The sequence below is a fragment of the Balaenoptera musculus genome, chromosome 2 (genome assembly GCF_009873245.2).
Source record: "Balaenoptera musculus isolate JJ_BM4_2016_0621 chromosome 2, mBalMus1.pri.v3, whole genome shotgun sequence".
NCBI lineage: Eukaryota > Metazoa > Chordata > Mammalia > Artiodactyla > Balaenopteridae > Balaenoptera > Balaenoptera musculus.
The window spans coordinates 161,428,233-161,443,117 of NC_045786.1; the positions used below are offsets into that span (position 1 = coordinate 161,428,233).

The following is a 14,885-nucleotide window of genomic DNA, read 5'->3' on the forward strand; positions in this document are numbered from 1 at the left end:
ATATAATTTTTTTAAATTCCCTCTAGTGATTCTGACACCCCACCTCTTGTTCCCTTAATGCTGATCTAGAGACTTCGTTAAAACTACATCTTCCAGGACTAATTGCAAAACAGCTCAATGGTCTAGCACATTAACATCAATTGATTCTCTCAAATTTAGTATCATTCCTACACCTTTTTATATTACTGAAAATGTCCTTACTTGTTGCATTTTGCCACCCAAGTAGTCCACTCAACTTGGCACATATAAGCCAAAGTGACCAGGAGAGCTTTATCATTTTCAACAATCTAAGTCTTGCCTTAGCAATTATACACTTTCACGGCACTATTTTGATAGTTATTTACAGTTTAATTTGTATATATGTGGGTCAACCAGAATTAGTCCGGTATTTTCAGAAGAATCTTCACTTGCTTATTCTGTACCGAAATAAAGTTAATTCTGTGTCTTTCATCCATTTTATGATTTCAATATCAAACAAAGGATGCTAATCACATTTATTCATTTGATTTCACAAATATTTACTGGGTTCATACATATTGGAGGTTCGCACCAATAATTAGTTTTTTTTAAAGAATGTTTACACAATATATTGCTTTAACAGCCATGACCAAAAAAACTTAACCCCAAAGGGTAGTTAGCTCTTGTCAGCTCTCCCCACAAACGTATTTTTTTTAATTACACATAAAAAATGATTAGAAAGATGGCTGTGTGGCCATTTATTCCCAAAGATGATAGAGTATTTAAGCAAGCTTAGAGGAAAAAACAAAACCTTAATGATCTCTGAGAACGGAATTCATCGGCAAGGCAAGTCCTTTTTTTTTAAATTTTAATTTGTTTCTACTGAAATTGAACATATGGCAGGCACTGATTTTCTTTTCTTTTCTTTTTTTTCTCTTTTTTTTGGCCACACCGCACAGCACGTGGGATCTTAGTTCCCTGACCAGGGATCGAACCCGGGCCCTTGGCAGTGAGAGCGTGGAGTCCTAACCACTGGACCACCAGGGAACTCCCCAAGGCAAGACCTTTAATATTGAGAATGTTGAATTTCTTTATTCTTATTAAACAGTCAGTATAAATAATCTCCCAAATCATAAAACTCAAGTCACAAGTTTGAGGAAATATTGCATGATTCTCCCCCACCTCACGTCTACATTTACTTTTCTATTTTGTCTAAAACAGAAGCGATCCTTACACAAGCATGGAGCGTGCACGCACACACACACACACACCCCACGGCCCTGACTCACTTCCCTCCCCGTTTCCCTCTGCGGTGCCCTCCTCCATGCGCACGAGTCAGGCTCCTCTCAGCTGCCTCTCCACCCCGCTCCCCACCAAGCCCCAGGGATCTCCCTCCAACTGTCTTTGTTCCCTCCTTGCAAGCTGTTTCAGACGTTCATCTCCAAAGATGTGATCTCCTGCAGGGGCCTCTGAACTGCTCTCACCTCCATCTGTCCCACCCTCATTACGCTACAGAACTGAAAATGCCTTTTAAAAAGCAATGTGCCAGGGCTTCCCTGGTGGCGCAGTGGTTAAGAATCCACCTGCCAATGCCGGGGACATGGGTTTGAGCCCTGGTCCGGGAAGATCCCATGTGCCATGGAGCAACTAAGCCCGTGCATCACAACTACTGAGCCTGTGCTTTAGACCCCGCAAGCCACAACTACTGAGCCCACATGCCACAACTGCTGAAGCCCGCGCACCTAGAGCCCGTGCTCTGCAACAAGAGAAGCCACTGCAATGAGAAGCCTGTGCACCGCAACGAAGAGTAGCCCCCGCTCGCCGCAACTAGAGAAAGCCTACGTGCAGCAACGAAGACCCAGCACAGCCAAAAATAATAAATAAATAAAATAAATTAAAAATAAAAACTGATGTGCCAGTCTTCCTTTCCCAGGCTCACCTCTCCAACTATCAGATACTGGAGAATATTTCCATAGAAGGAAGTGACGACAAGGTGCCAAGTTAAGGTGGGAAGAGCTGAGTCTCTGGAGTCACAATAGGGAGAGACTGCCGGCTCAAGTCCCAGCTCAGTCGTTTACGAGTGACCTGGGTGACCTGCCATTGGCAGGCACAGGACTGCCTCTCTCAGCCTCAGTTCTCTAAAATGTAAAACAGTGATCAAATCAATCTCATCAGATTCTTATAAGAATTAAGACACATTGCATACATGATGTCTGTTAATACCAAGCCTGGTACATAGTAGATGCTCAATAAATGCTTGGTTTTCTGTCTTGATTTAGGGTTCAATGCAGGAGGAACTAATTAAATTGTAAATTCTTTATATAGGCATACTTCATTTTATTGCGCTTCACGTGACTGCATGTCGCAGATAATTGCATTTTTTTTTTCAATCTTTTTTTTTTTTTATAGCTACTTTATTTATTTATTTATTTATTTTTGGCTGTGTTGGGTCTTCGGTTCGTGCGAGGGCTTTCTCTAGTTGCGGCAAGTGGGGGCCACTCTTCATCGCGTTGCGGGGACCGCTCTTCATCGCGGTGCGCGGGCCTTTTATTATCGCAGCCCCTCCCGTTGCGGAGCACAGGCTCCAGACGCGCAGGCTCAGTAGTTGTGGCTCACGGGCCCAGCTGCTCCGTGGCATGTGGGATCTTCCCAGACCAGGGCTCGAACCCGTGTTCCCTGCATTAGCAGGCAGATTCTCAACCACTGCGCCACCAGGGAAGCCCGATAATTGCATTTTTTACAGATTGAAGGTTTGTGGCAACCCTGAATTGAGCAAATCTATCAGTGCCATTTTTCCAAAAGCATTTGCTCACTTTGTGTCTCTGTGTCACATTTTGGTAATTCTCACAATATTTCAAACTTTCTCATTATTATTATATTTGTTATGGTGATCTGTAATCAGTGATTTTGATGTTCATTCATACTATGACTCACTGAAGACTCAGATGATAGTATTTTTTAATCAGTAAAGAACTTTTAAGTTAAGATATATACATTGTTTTTAGACATAATGCTATTGCACACTGACTAGACAACAGCAGAGTACAAATATAACTTTTATATGCACCGGGAAACCAGGAAATTCCTATGACTCACTTTATTGTGATATTCCCTTTATTGCAGTGGTCTGGAACCAAACCCACAATATCTCCAAGGTCTGCCTGTAATCCTATAGTGCTAAAGAGCTCACATCCACTACATAGTTTTTTCGTAGAAGTTTGGAATATCAGGTGGAAAGAGATTTTTGTTTGACTCTGCATCAAAGAGCTGTATTAGAGAAATTCACGGTGGTTCTCCTATAACTTTGACTTCAACAGCAGTGATGACAGAATATTCCGCATCTAAGAGGGGAGGGTAAGAGGGGGTTAGAAAGAGGGAACGTCAAAGGGCTTAAATAATAAAATTCCATTGGAGTTACCATATGCCCCACCCTGCCTTTCTCAAGAACAGCCCATTACAGAGCTTGAAGGAGGCACTGCTCAACTGAGGGGGTCCTCAGAGTCAGGCCATGATCTATGGCCAGAACACCTCCTGCAGAATTCAGGGCCTGTGGTATCACCTATTTGTGAGTTCTGAACACAGATTTTCACGTACAAAGAATCAAGATCTTCTTTTAGCAGGGAGGGAGGGATAACATTTGGGTGACTTTCTTCTTGAGGGATGAAAGGGAAACAGTGAGATTTCCTGGGAGAAAGAAGCAAGATCTAGAGCAGGGGGGAGACGGGCTTTGTTCTCATCAAAGAAGAAAAGAATGTAGGGGGAAAAACTAATGAGTTACTGCCAAGAGATTTAAACACGGATTATGTATCTGGTAGAGAATGCACACAATTGCGTGTTTTGGCCGGCCTGCGGTGAAAACTTTTCCCATTATGATTAGGGAAGGGGGAGCCTAAGTGCCTTACCTTTCAAGCGCTCTGTTCTGCAGTAAGTGTTCAGAGGAAGTTTCCTTTCAGTAAGGAGCAGAGGGAGGCTTCTTTTCAAAGGAATAATGAATGAGACAAAGCGAGAGCAATTCCTGGCTCGCACCACCTTACACGCATTTGAATTTTCTATGGCAGCCGCAAAATGTTTAGTCCTCTGAAAACATTTGGTGCCTTGGAGTCAACAGCCTGGAATTTATAACCTTTCCATCACAGAGTCACCTGATGGGTCTCTTAGGCTTCAAGAATGACCCGGTCCAAAGAGTCAGGCTTTGTGATACCCAGAGGTACACCAGGGCCTTGGCAGACAGATGGGGAAGGAGATGGAAGGCCAGAGACACCAACACTGCAAACCCGCTAAATTATCGTCAGAGGGAAGGGATACAGAGTGAGCTGCCCCACCCCCCCATATGTCCCTTGCCTCATAACAGTAAAGGGAGGGAGGGCATTACAATTATTCTGGGGCATCCCTGAGCAACTAGAAGAATCTGTTTTGCACTATTCTCATAATCTGCACTCTGCTATCTAAGGGAAATCATTGATAAATATCTATTGAATAACACCTGTATGCAGGGTTAAAGCACAGGGAAAGAGAACACTAAAAGAATCCTGGTTTTCACAGATCTTAAATCTAGTGGAAACTACGGAAGATAATATATAAAAAGATGCCTTACAATGCAAACCAATATTTAGGGGCCAAATTGGTATGCAGCATGTGTAAAAACAAGACTATACAATTACCAAAAGAGAGTCTTGCGAAGGTGAAGAAGGAGAAATTAAAATGCATTGATTTTCCATGGGCCAGGCACAAATGCATTTGATACAGCCCTTTACTTAATTTAATACCCATGGCACCCCTTTGAGACAGGTATTCTTTTTTTTCTTCTTTTTTTTGGCCACGCCACGCAGCATTAGGGACCTTAGTTTCTTAGTTCCCCAACCAGGGATCGAACCCACGTCCCCTGCAGTGGAAGCTCAGAGTCTTATCCACTGGACCGCCAGGGAAGTCCCAAGATAGGTATTCTTATGCCACAACAGGAATGACAAAATGTAACTTGGCCAAGGTCACACAGGTAGGGAGTGGCCCAGGCAAGGTTCTAACCCGCATCTTTCTGAGACGTACTGGGATTTGCTCTAGGCCTGGTTTGATGGTGCTCAGCTTGCAGGAGCTGGGAGGGAGCCTGGGGATGGTCAAGTGGGGTTCTCAGGCTGTGCTCCCTGATGTGCCTTGTTGCACATGAGGAGCTGAGGCCCAGGGAAGCAGAAGGACCTGCCCAAGGGCACCAAAGCTCATCAGAGACAAGTCGCCTTGTGTGACTTCTGGTCTACCACAGGGCAGGATTCTGACAGGTGAGGAGGGTCGGGGATGCCAGCACCCAACTCTGAGACCTTAAGATCTTTAGCTCTTCTTCATTTTTCTGCTTTCTTACTGTTGTTCCAGACTTGCCTCTTCCTCCTGAGGACGTCACAGCTGCTGCACCTGTCCATCCGCCTGCAGGACCAGCTAGGGTCCACTCCCCAGCAAGTGTGGGCGGACATGAGACCAGGCAGGGGGCTGTGGGCCTGAGGAACTCACCAAAGCCCATCAGAACACCCACTTCCAGTGGTTTTCTGCTGAAAAGTTTAAAAGGGGGGGAATCTCTCTATGTTCCTCAATTTCTCTATAAGCAGAAAAGGAAATGGTGGGGGCAGGAGGGAGTCAATTTCTAGGTCAAAGGAATCCTAAGATACTAAACTCTGCTCTCTTTATCATTAAAAAAAATCCTTTCACTGAAAGTCCCACAATTGCAGAGGGAAAGGGACAGGGAGAAGAGAAGAAAGAGGAAGAGGAAGAGGAAGAGGAAGAGGGGGAGGGGAGGAAGAGGAGGAAAGGGGAGGAGGAGGGGAGGGTGGAGGAAGAGGAGGAAAGGGGAGGGGGAGGGTGGAGGAAGAGGAGGAAAGGGGAGGGGGAGGGGAGGGTGGAGGAAGAGGAGGAAAGGAGAGGGGGAGGGGAGGGTGGAGGAAGAGGAGGAAAGGGGAGGGGGAGGGTGGAGGAAGAGGAGGAAAGGGGAGGGGGAGGGGAGGGTGGAGGAAGAGGAGGAAAGGGGAGGGGGAGGGTGGAGGAAGAGGAGGAAAGGGGAGGGGGAGGGGAGGGTGGAGGAAGAGGAGGAAAGGGGAGGGGGAGGGTGGAGGAAGAGGAGGAAAGGGGAGGGGGAGGGGAGGGTGGAGGAAGAGGAGGAAAGGGGAGGGGGAGGGTGGAGGAAGAGGAGGAAAGGGGAGGGGGAGGGGAGGGTGGAGGAAGAGGAGGAAAGGGGAGGGGGAGGGGAGGGTGGAGGAAGAGGAGGAAAGGGGAGGGGGAGGGGAGGGGAGGAAGAGGAGGAGTAGGAAGAGAAAGCCACTAAACTTCTTCTACTTGTTTCCTCTGAATGTTTTTTTTTCCACTCACTTTTTTTCTTGTCAAGCTAGATGGGGGTGGGGGGTGGTGTGTGTTTGTGGGGCGGGGTACTAAGTGTGTCAGAGAGATATGGGTGGTTAACAGACTTTGACCAAAACCTTCCATTTAAAAGTAGATAAACACACCATATACATGTCTCTACTTGGACTATTGTGATTAAGCAACTCAATCTAAGAAGATAAGGATTAAAAAATGTGTCTAAAGGGTTTATGGATGCTGTCTCCAGTTGAATGAAAAATCAGCAAGAGTTAGCAATTAATGTGGGATTAACGTGTGACGCTTCTCACACTCTTCCTGCACCTTTCACATACACAGCAGAGTCTCAAAGATGGTTTGACAAATAACGCGATGTGGCCCTTACGTAAGAAAAAACGAAAGGTTAAGAATGTGACCAGAGACCAGCCCAAAACATGTGATACCACAGAATAAGGACACCAGTTTGGCTCTGCCACAGAGATTTATACAAAGGGTGGGTGTTGCTCTCGTTAATTCAGTGGATAAACAATAGGGGGAAGGTCTGGATGATTTGATGGACAGCTTTTGGAAATGATCTTCTGCTTGGCAAAACACCGCAGTGATAATTTTCTTCACACGGAAGGAAATGCAAAGAAGTGTCACTAAAACAAGAGAGGTAATTATAGGGCAGGAATCAAAATACTGGGTGACACAGAATGAAGAGTAACTAAATTAGTCCCATTACGGCCTTGAAATCTGGACTTAACAATTTCAAGAGAAGAATCTGACCTCTCATTTCTGAGTAACAAAGCCATGCATATCTTCCCTGTGTTTTGTTTCCAACCTACACTGTGGGCTTGGAGAACTACAAACACCGCGCTACCAAGTGATATTCCATTACTCTCCTGTGCTGGCAGCTCAACAGACTTAGAAACAGAACATTGCAAGAGCTGGAAGGGGTGACCTTGCAATTCTCCCAGCTTCAAGGGACCCTGGCAGCTGGTCATCTCAACTTGACTAGCATCCCAAGAGTAGCTGGTTCACACACTACCCAACACTTACCCACCCAAACAGTTACCCACCCACCCAAACACTTACCCACCCAAACAGTTACCCACCCACCCAAACACTTACCCACCCAGTTACCCACCCACCCAAACACTTACCCACCCAAACAGTTACCCACCCACCCAAACACTTACCCATCCACCCAAACAGTTACCCATCCACCCAAACAGTTACCCACCCAAACAGTTACCCATCCACCCAAACAGTTACCCATCCACCCAAACACTTACCCACCCAAACAGTTACCCATCCATCCAAACAGTTACCCATCCACCCAAAGACTTACCCACCCAAACAGTTACCCACCCACCCAAACACTTACCCACCCAAACACTTATCCACCCACCCAAACATTTACCCATCCAAACACTTACCCATCCACCCAAACAGTTACCCATCCACCCAAACACTTACCCACACAGTTACCCATCCACCCAAACGTTACCCACCCAAACACTTACCCATCCACGCAAACACTTACCCACCCAAACACTTACCCATCCACCCAAACACTTACCCACCCAAACACTTACCCATCCACCCAAACAGCTCTTCCACCAGCCTCACCTTCTTCCACACATTTCCAGCTCTTCCACCAGCCTCACCGCTTTTCTCATTATCTTAAAGTCCCCCTCCCACCTGGTCAGAAACATCGCAGTGAGGTCTGGTCTACACTGAAAGTGGGAATTACTGGTCATCATATCACTTGTTCAAATACTCACCTTTTATTAATATAACCTGAAACTACTTACAGTACACTTTTGACCAACATTAATTCACAGCTGACGCACTTATAGTACATGAATTCTCCCCACCTCCATTCTACCTTCCTCAAATCTTTTATGAATGATGGGTTCTACTGTCTAATCTAATTATATTAGGCCTCTACTTCTTAATCCCCCTCCTTTTTAGTCTATAGAATCCAGGAGTGTTTAGTGTAACCAGAAGTTGGAGAAAGAGGAGTCTTAGCAATGGCAGTGGTTGGTTTTAATTTTCTATTGTGATGAAAAATTTGCCGATTTTTAGATAACTAATGAGAACCTACTATATAGGGAACTGTACTCAACGTTCTGTGGTGCCCTAAATGTGAAGGAAATCCAAAAAAGAGGGGAGATATATATGTGGCTGATTCACTTTGCTGTACAGTAGAAACTAACACAACATCGTAAAGCAACTATACTCCAATAAAAATTTTTTTAAAAATTTGCCGATTTTACCCTGCTGTAAAACAGAGTGTGCAGTCTGTTGTCTCATGTTGTACATCACTGATTTCATGCGTTTTTGACAGCTCTTTCATATTTCTAGCATATAGATCAATTTCTCCCCCTCTGAGAAGGTGAGGGGGTTGACAAACATGAAGAATGCAGGTCGGCCCCTAAGATGCTCTGACCAGGAATCTGCCAGGTCCTCCGATGGTTATTTGGAGATGCAAACAACCAGGAAGCAAACCGGTAAAGACCCCGGACTCCTGCTGAGTCCATCAACACTTCAACTTTCTAACCAGGAATCAAGGACACAGAACCCCTTTGTTATCCATTATCTCAGTAGTTAGATCAACAGAAATTTATCAGTAGCAGATTTAAAGAGATCCTAACACTTCTGCTGACAGAATACCAACCAGGGACTGAGGGCACCCCAAGAGTTCAGAGGATGAAAAAGAACTCAACTTGGCTCTCTCTTGGCCATGAGTTTCACTCCGCACCCGAGTAAAATAGATATAATCAGCCCGGCTGCTTAAACATTCAACTTTCAAAGTGAGTGTGAAAACAGGATGAAATTGGATGACTGGGCACTATATTCATACGATACACCTAGTATATAAGAGCTCAAAGATAACAGAGACTATTTTCCATTTAAATAAAATAACAGAGGATGAAATGAGGATGAAATGTACAATGGACAGCATATTGCAGGCAAAATGCTGAGATTAAAAATATTCCGAGACCAACTCAGAAAATAGAATGGAAGTCAATAGACAATACGATTTGATATGCAAAGAAAATCATAGCTAACTAATGGATTTTTAAAGCTCACACTGTAAATGAGCATTGTTTTTTATATATAAGAGTGAACCCCTACAATTGTAAGCCTTTTCTATGATGTCTCCTCCAATTTTTTAACAAAACAAAGTTTGTACTTCAACGTACTATTATTAGAAAATCTTGTCATTCAATCCCATATTCATTTTACCACATTAATTTAGCACATCCTTCAATATATTTAGCACAGTGAAGCTTCACACTGATTTTAAAAGATTTTTAAAATTTAAAAGAATATTGTCCTTTAAAAAATTAAGCATAATGTTGCAGTTTAACGCATATGCTTTCAAAATACCTAATACCTCACCCTTTTAAACTACACTTACACAAGTAAGTGTATTGAATATGAGGAGCTTTTAAAAAACTATTCATGGTTTCCATCAAATATGTCGCTTACAAGTAAATATAAGGAGTGTAATGTGTAATAATGATGTAACTGATCTAAATCCTCACATTCATTCTTTATGCTTGACTGAATTAAAAGTTGAAATGACACAACAATCTAACAAACTCCTTTAATACAAGTTAAAACTGATTTTATTGTGGCTTTGCAGTTCTTCTGCCAACAATTAAATGCATACCACTTTGAATAACTGGAATGAAAGATGTCTTATAAGTTAAAAAATTATTGGATGCTCTCCAAGCAATGAATAAGCTATTCCTTCCTGTGTACAAATTCAGCATTTTAGTGGGGGAATTAACATGGTTATGTTAACAAGCTTAACATTGTAAGGATTTTCTAATCTTTTAATTGTCTGAAAGGATGAGCTCCCTAAACACCCCACCTTCCCCACCTCCTCCCAACGCAATCCCCCATCTGCCATCATCAGGTCTCTCCTTCGGCCAATGCTTACTTACCTGGTGAGGAATCCCTGATGAGTTCCTTAATTCAAATATATACTGACCACTCTGTACAATTTCTATATCCTTAGCAGTATTGTTCTGCTATGTAGGCATTTTTAAAAATTATAAAGAATAAGCTCAAAGCACATGAATAGGGCAGCAGGCAGGATAAAAATAAAACCTTTTGGTGAGTCAGCACTAAAATCAGCCATTTTCATTAAGACCCTCAATATCTGAAAGGCCAAAACCTTTGGAGAGGTCATTAACGTATATTTTGCGGCTCATTAAACTGCTCTGAAGAAGCAAAAAGAAACATAAGGAGCTAAATGATAAGCTTAAATGTTCGGAATTTTCTTTTTTAAAAAAAAAAAAAATAGGTGAGAGCGACAGAAACTTTCTTCAAATGTTTTGACTCTGTAAACTTTAACGTCATCCAAAAAATATATCTTCAGACGTAGATCAGCAAATAAAAGTCTTATGGATTTTTCTAACTTTGTACATGTTAGGCTACAATACTTTATATAAAATATAAAATACGTTGTCATTATTTTTAAAGATATTTAAGCAAAAAGTGAAAGGTGCATTGGGGAACAGAAGTCCCCTCAATCAGGGTTTATGTTCCTCTAAAGCCCAACCACGGCTGCCCCATCACATAAACCAGAGGCATATAAGATGCTGAGATTTCTTTGGCGGTACCAAGGAAGCATAAAACTATAGTGGCTCTGGCTCCCAAATTAGGTATATTTTACTAAATTTCCCTTCTCTGAAAAAATGATCATCCAGGAAGCTCTCTATAAACCATCCTGTTTGATTCATCGTAAAACCTGTTCCCGCCTATGGTGAGAGATGATTGAAACTTTTTTTCTGTAAACTTATTTTGGATTGGTGCCTATCCCAGAGAGGTTGCTACATAAGACCCTATACATAACTTTTGAAAACAATCTGTTGTCATAAACATTGTTTTGGGGTGCCCACTATTTAAGTGGTATGAATTGAGTATTGTCAAGTTTAAGGGCCCCCACTATAAAGTATCAAAATTATAAAAGCCAAGGTCACCCACTGGGGAGCTGTTTATTTAACCATCAGACATGGAGAGAGATTAGAAAAGGGAAAATTCCTAAAAAGTTGGTGGGAGTGTAGATTGGAACAGAGTCTAAAATTGGAAGGCAAATTGGCAATATCTATATCAAAAGCATTAAAATATGCATATCCATTAATGAGAAATCCCACGTCCACGAAAGAGGGGCATAGGCAACAAAACCATTAAACCAGATAATAGGACTTTTCTGAAGACGTATGGGCAAGAAACCCAACTACACCATCCTCTCTCCTCTTTCCAGACCTAGAGTCTGAAGGTCACACTGGCAAAAGCTGGGAACAAAAAGAAGTTGTTTTGGCATGGGCAGCTTGGCCTCGGGGACCCTACCAAGCACAGTTGAGCGCCATTTCACAGAAATAGAGTTCCAAGAACTGTAAGAGCCAACTTACAGCCAAGCCCCTTGTACGGCTCAGCAGATCCTAGGGGGAATGAGGTAAAAGCAAGAGCTCCTGATCACCATCAGCTCTCCAGTTGTCTTGTAACATGATAGAGACAGACTCCAAATGGGTCGGCCAAACTGCTCAGCGACGCAGTGATTTTTACTTTCCATTACAACAAAAGGGACGTGGTTATTTTAAACTGATAAACTCAACTAGTCTGTGCATCGGGGACTGCTTTTTCTTTAACAGAAAAGTTACAGAGGCAGTGCAGAGAGTTCTCACAGACCCTACACTCAGTTTGCCCACAGTTAACATCTTAGGTTACTATGGTACATTTGTCACAACTAAGGAACCAACACTGATACGTTGCTATTAACTGAACTGCACACTTTATTCCTATTTCACTAGTTTTTCCCTCATGTCCTTTTTCTGTTCCAGGAACCTATCCAAGAGATCCCACTACCCATTTAGTCACCATGTCTCACCATGTCTTCGTAGCCTCCTCTGGTCTGTAACAGTTTCTCAGACTTTCCTTGTTTTTGATGACCTGACAGCTTTGAAGACAATTAGTCAGGTATTTTGAAGAATGTCCCCCCCAACCTTGGGGACAAAACCTTGTCTAATGTTTTTCTCTGATTACAGAGAAGTTAGGGATTTGGGGGAGGAGGACAGCAAAGGTGAAGTGATAATTTCTTGACATCGTTATCACAGGTACATCTTGTCAACTTCACATCACAGATGCTGTTAGCTTTGATCACCTGGCCAAGGGAGTGTTTGCCAGGTTTTCCACCGTAAACTTTCTTTTCCACCCCCTTTCCACACTCTGCTCTTTGGAAGTAAGTCATTAAGTGCAGCCACTCAAGGGGTGGGGAGTTAAACTCCCATTCCTTGAATGGAAGAATACCTACATAAATTATTTAGAATTCTTCCGTATGGGAAATTTGTCTCTACTCTCATTTATTTATTTGAGCATTTACTTATATCAGTATGGATTCACAGACGTATTTTATATTTGGGGTTATATCCCAATGCTATGTTATTTATTTGTTGTTCATATTGTCCCAGCTTTGGCCACTTGGAGCAAATTCAGGTTGGCTCTGGTATGCTTTTTACATCCTTGTTTTCTGAACACTGCCTTACTTTCTGCTTCTCCATATTTTTATTAGTGAAATACCTTACTTAAGAAAAGGGTTGTGATGGGATGAATTTTGTGTTCCCCCTCCAACATACAAAAAAAAAATTCACATTAAAGTCCTGGTTACCAGTACCTCAGAATGTGCTATTATTTGGGAATAGAGTCATTGGAGATGTAATTAGTTAAGATTAGATCATACTGAATAGGGTAGTCCCCTAATCCAGTATAACCGATGTCCTTATAAAAAAGGGAAATTTGGACACGGCACACAGGAAGAACAAAGTGCAGCACACAGTGAAGATGACGGCAGAGATCACAGTGATGCGTGTAACAAATATTCAAAAGGGTATACTGGAAAACAGAGGCACAAGTCTCCGTGTGGCAGTACTGAGCATCATATTTGGACGTGAACAAGGTTTGGGGGTCAGTGTTTTCAGATGCTTCATTTTCCCTGCAGAGTTTCCAGCCACCTGCAGCTTGGCTCAGAGCACTACTTGCCAAGCACACCTGCAAGTACTAGCAATAACCACCATCTAGTATAATCACCATCTTCAGCATGCTAAGTACCAGCTCTGTGAAATCCAAGCACTTCCCAGGTGCCCCTCACAGTAGTCCTGCGGGGCAGACAGGTGATTCCCTGCATCACAGAGGACCCAGTCAGATCGTGTCAGGTCATCATTTGTGGTCCCTGTTTAATGACTCGCTTTGTCCCACTTCCACCTTCCCTAAGTCACGTCCACAAGTGGCCCGATGGCTTAGAACTGAACTGACTACATCACTGTCAGCTACACGAATATTATACAATCATCCAGCATTTAGGACCCTTAGTGCAATTTTACACACTAGAGGATACTGAAGCAAACTCTAAGTTTTCAGATGAAGGAACTATAGTCCCCGGGAAAGAGAAAGTGACCTGTTCTTAGAGTTAAGACATGGAAGAGGCAGGCTAAAATCTGGTCTGTCTTCTCACTCCACATCCAGTAACCTTTACGGAGGTGAAATCTGAGCTCCCGCATGGGTAGAGGCAGAAACTTTTTTTTTTCCCCTCCGTCACCTGGGAGAAGAGGAACTGGATGTGACAGACTGAGATCTGAAGTTTTCGTCTGGAAATTATTTTCATTACAAAAGTTCCAGTTCATCTGCATTTTTATTCCGATATTAACAAATCAAATGAAGTCATTAGGCTTAGGCCAGCTCCGAAAGCCTCTCGCCTGAGTATGCATTCCTCTTGCAACCTCTAGAGCTCTACTATAATCCTTCAAATTATTAAATAATTACTGTGTTTCCCTTGGGGTCGCGTTTGGCAACAAAATACTGGTCTAAATGAACCAGTGATACGACCCAGTGAATAACACTTATGTTCTTAACTTCTTAGAAGCAAATGGATACGAAATACTTCCGAGGTACAAACTGGGAGGAGAGTGAAGGGTTTTCTGTGGGGTGTGGAGGGTGAGGGGAGCAGAATGACAAAGGAACACGAGAATCTGGGAATTATTCCAATAATGAGGGTCATCCCCTCCCCCATCAACCCTGTATATCAGTAAGTCTCCACTCCAAACCCAGTTTTCTCCCATTTCAGGAGTGGTTACGGCCACAAGGAGAAAACCAAGCATATGGCTCTGCCCTTCTGGACATTTCTACAGTGCTGGCTGGGCTGCTTTGGAAAATCCCATTTTATCTCCTACAGCTATATGACCTCAAGTTGTCATTTCCAATAAAGTAAGCTTCCACTGATTTTTATGAACATAGACAAAAGCTGCTACAACCTTTTTTGCCCCCAAATCTTTCAAACCAACTGTAGTTGCTATGTAGGGTTATTTGTTTCTAAGGCAACAGCCCATATCTAAGTACTAATGGCCTGTCCTTTTGCCAGGCAACAAACAGCCTTGTGATGCAACTGCACCTGTCTCGGCTACGTGTTACTATGGAGATGCTGCAGTTGCTATGGCTACCATCACGCTAATCGCCTAGCGAAGGCAGACATACAGCAGTCTTCTCAGAGAGCCCAGCTGTTCCTCCCCGTCTCTTGCTGAAGACTGATTGTCTAAGGCCTG

General features: G+C 43.1%; 1 protein-coding gene across 7 annotated transcripts in view; it reads right to left on the minus strand.

Moving 5' to 3' along the window:
* Positions 1-14,885, minus strand: part of FOXN3 (forkhead box N3) — a 406,284-nt gene that overhangs the window by 169,954 nt on the left and 221,445 nt on the right. The window lies entirely within an intron of this gene.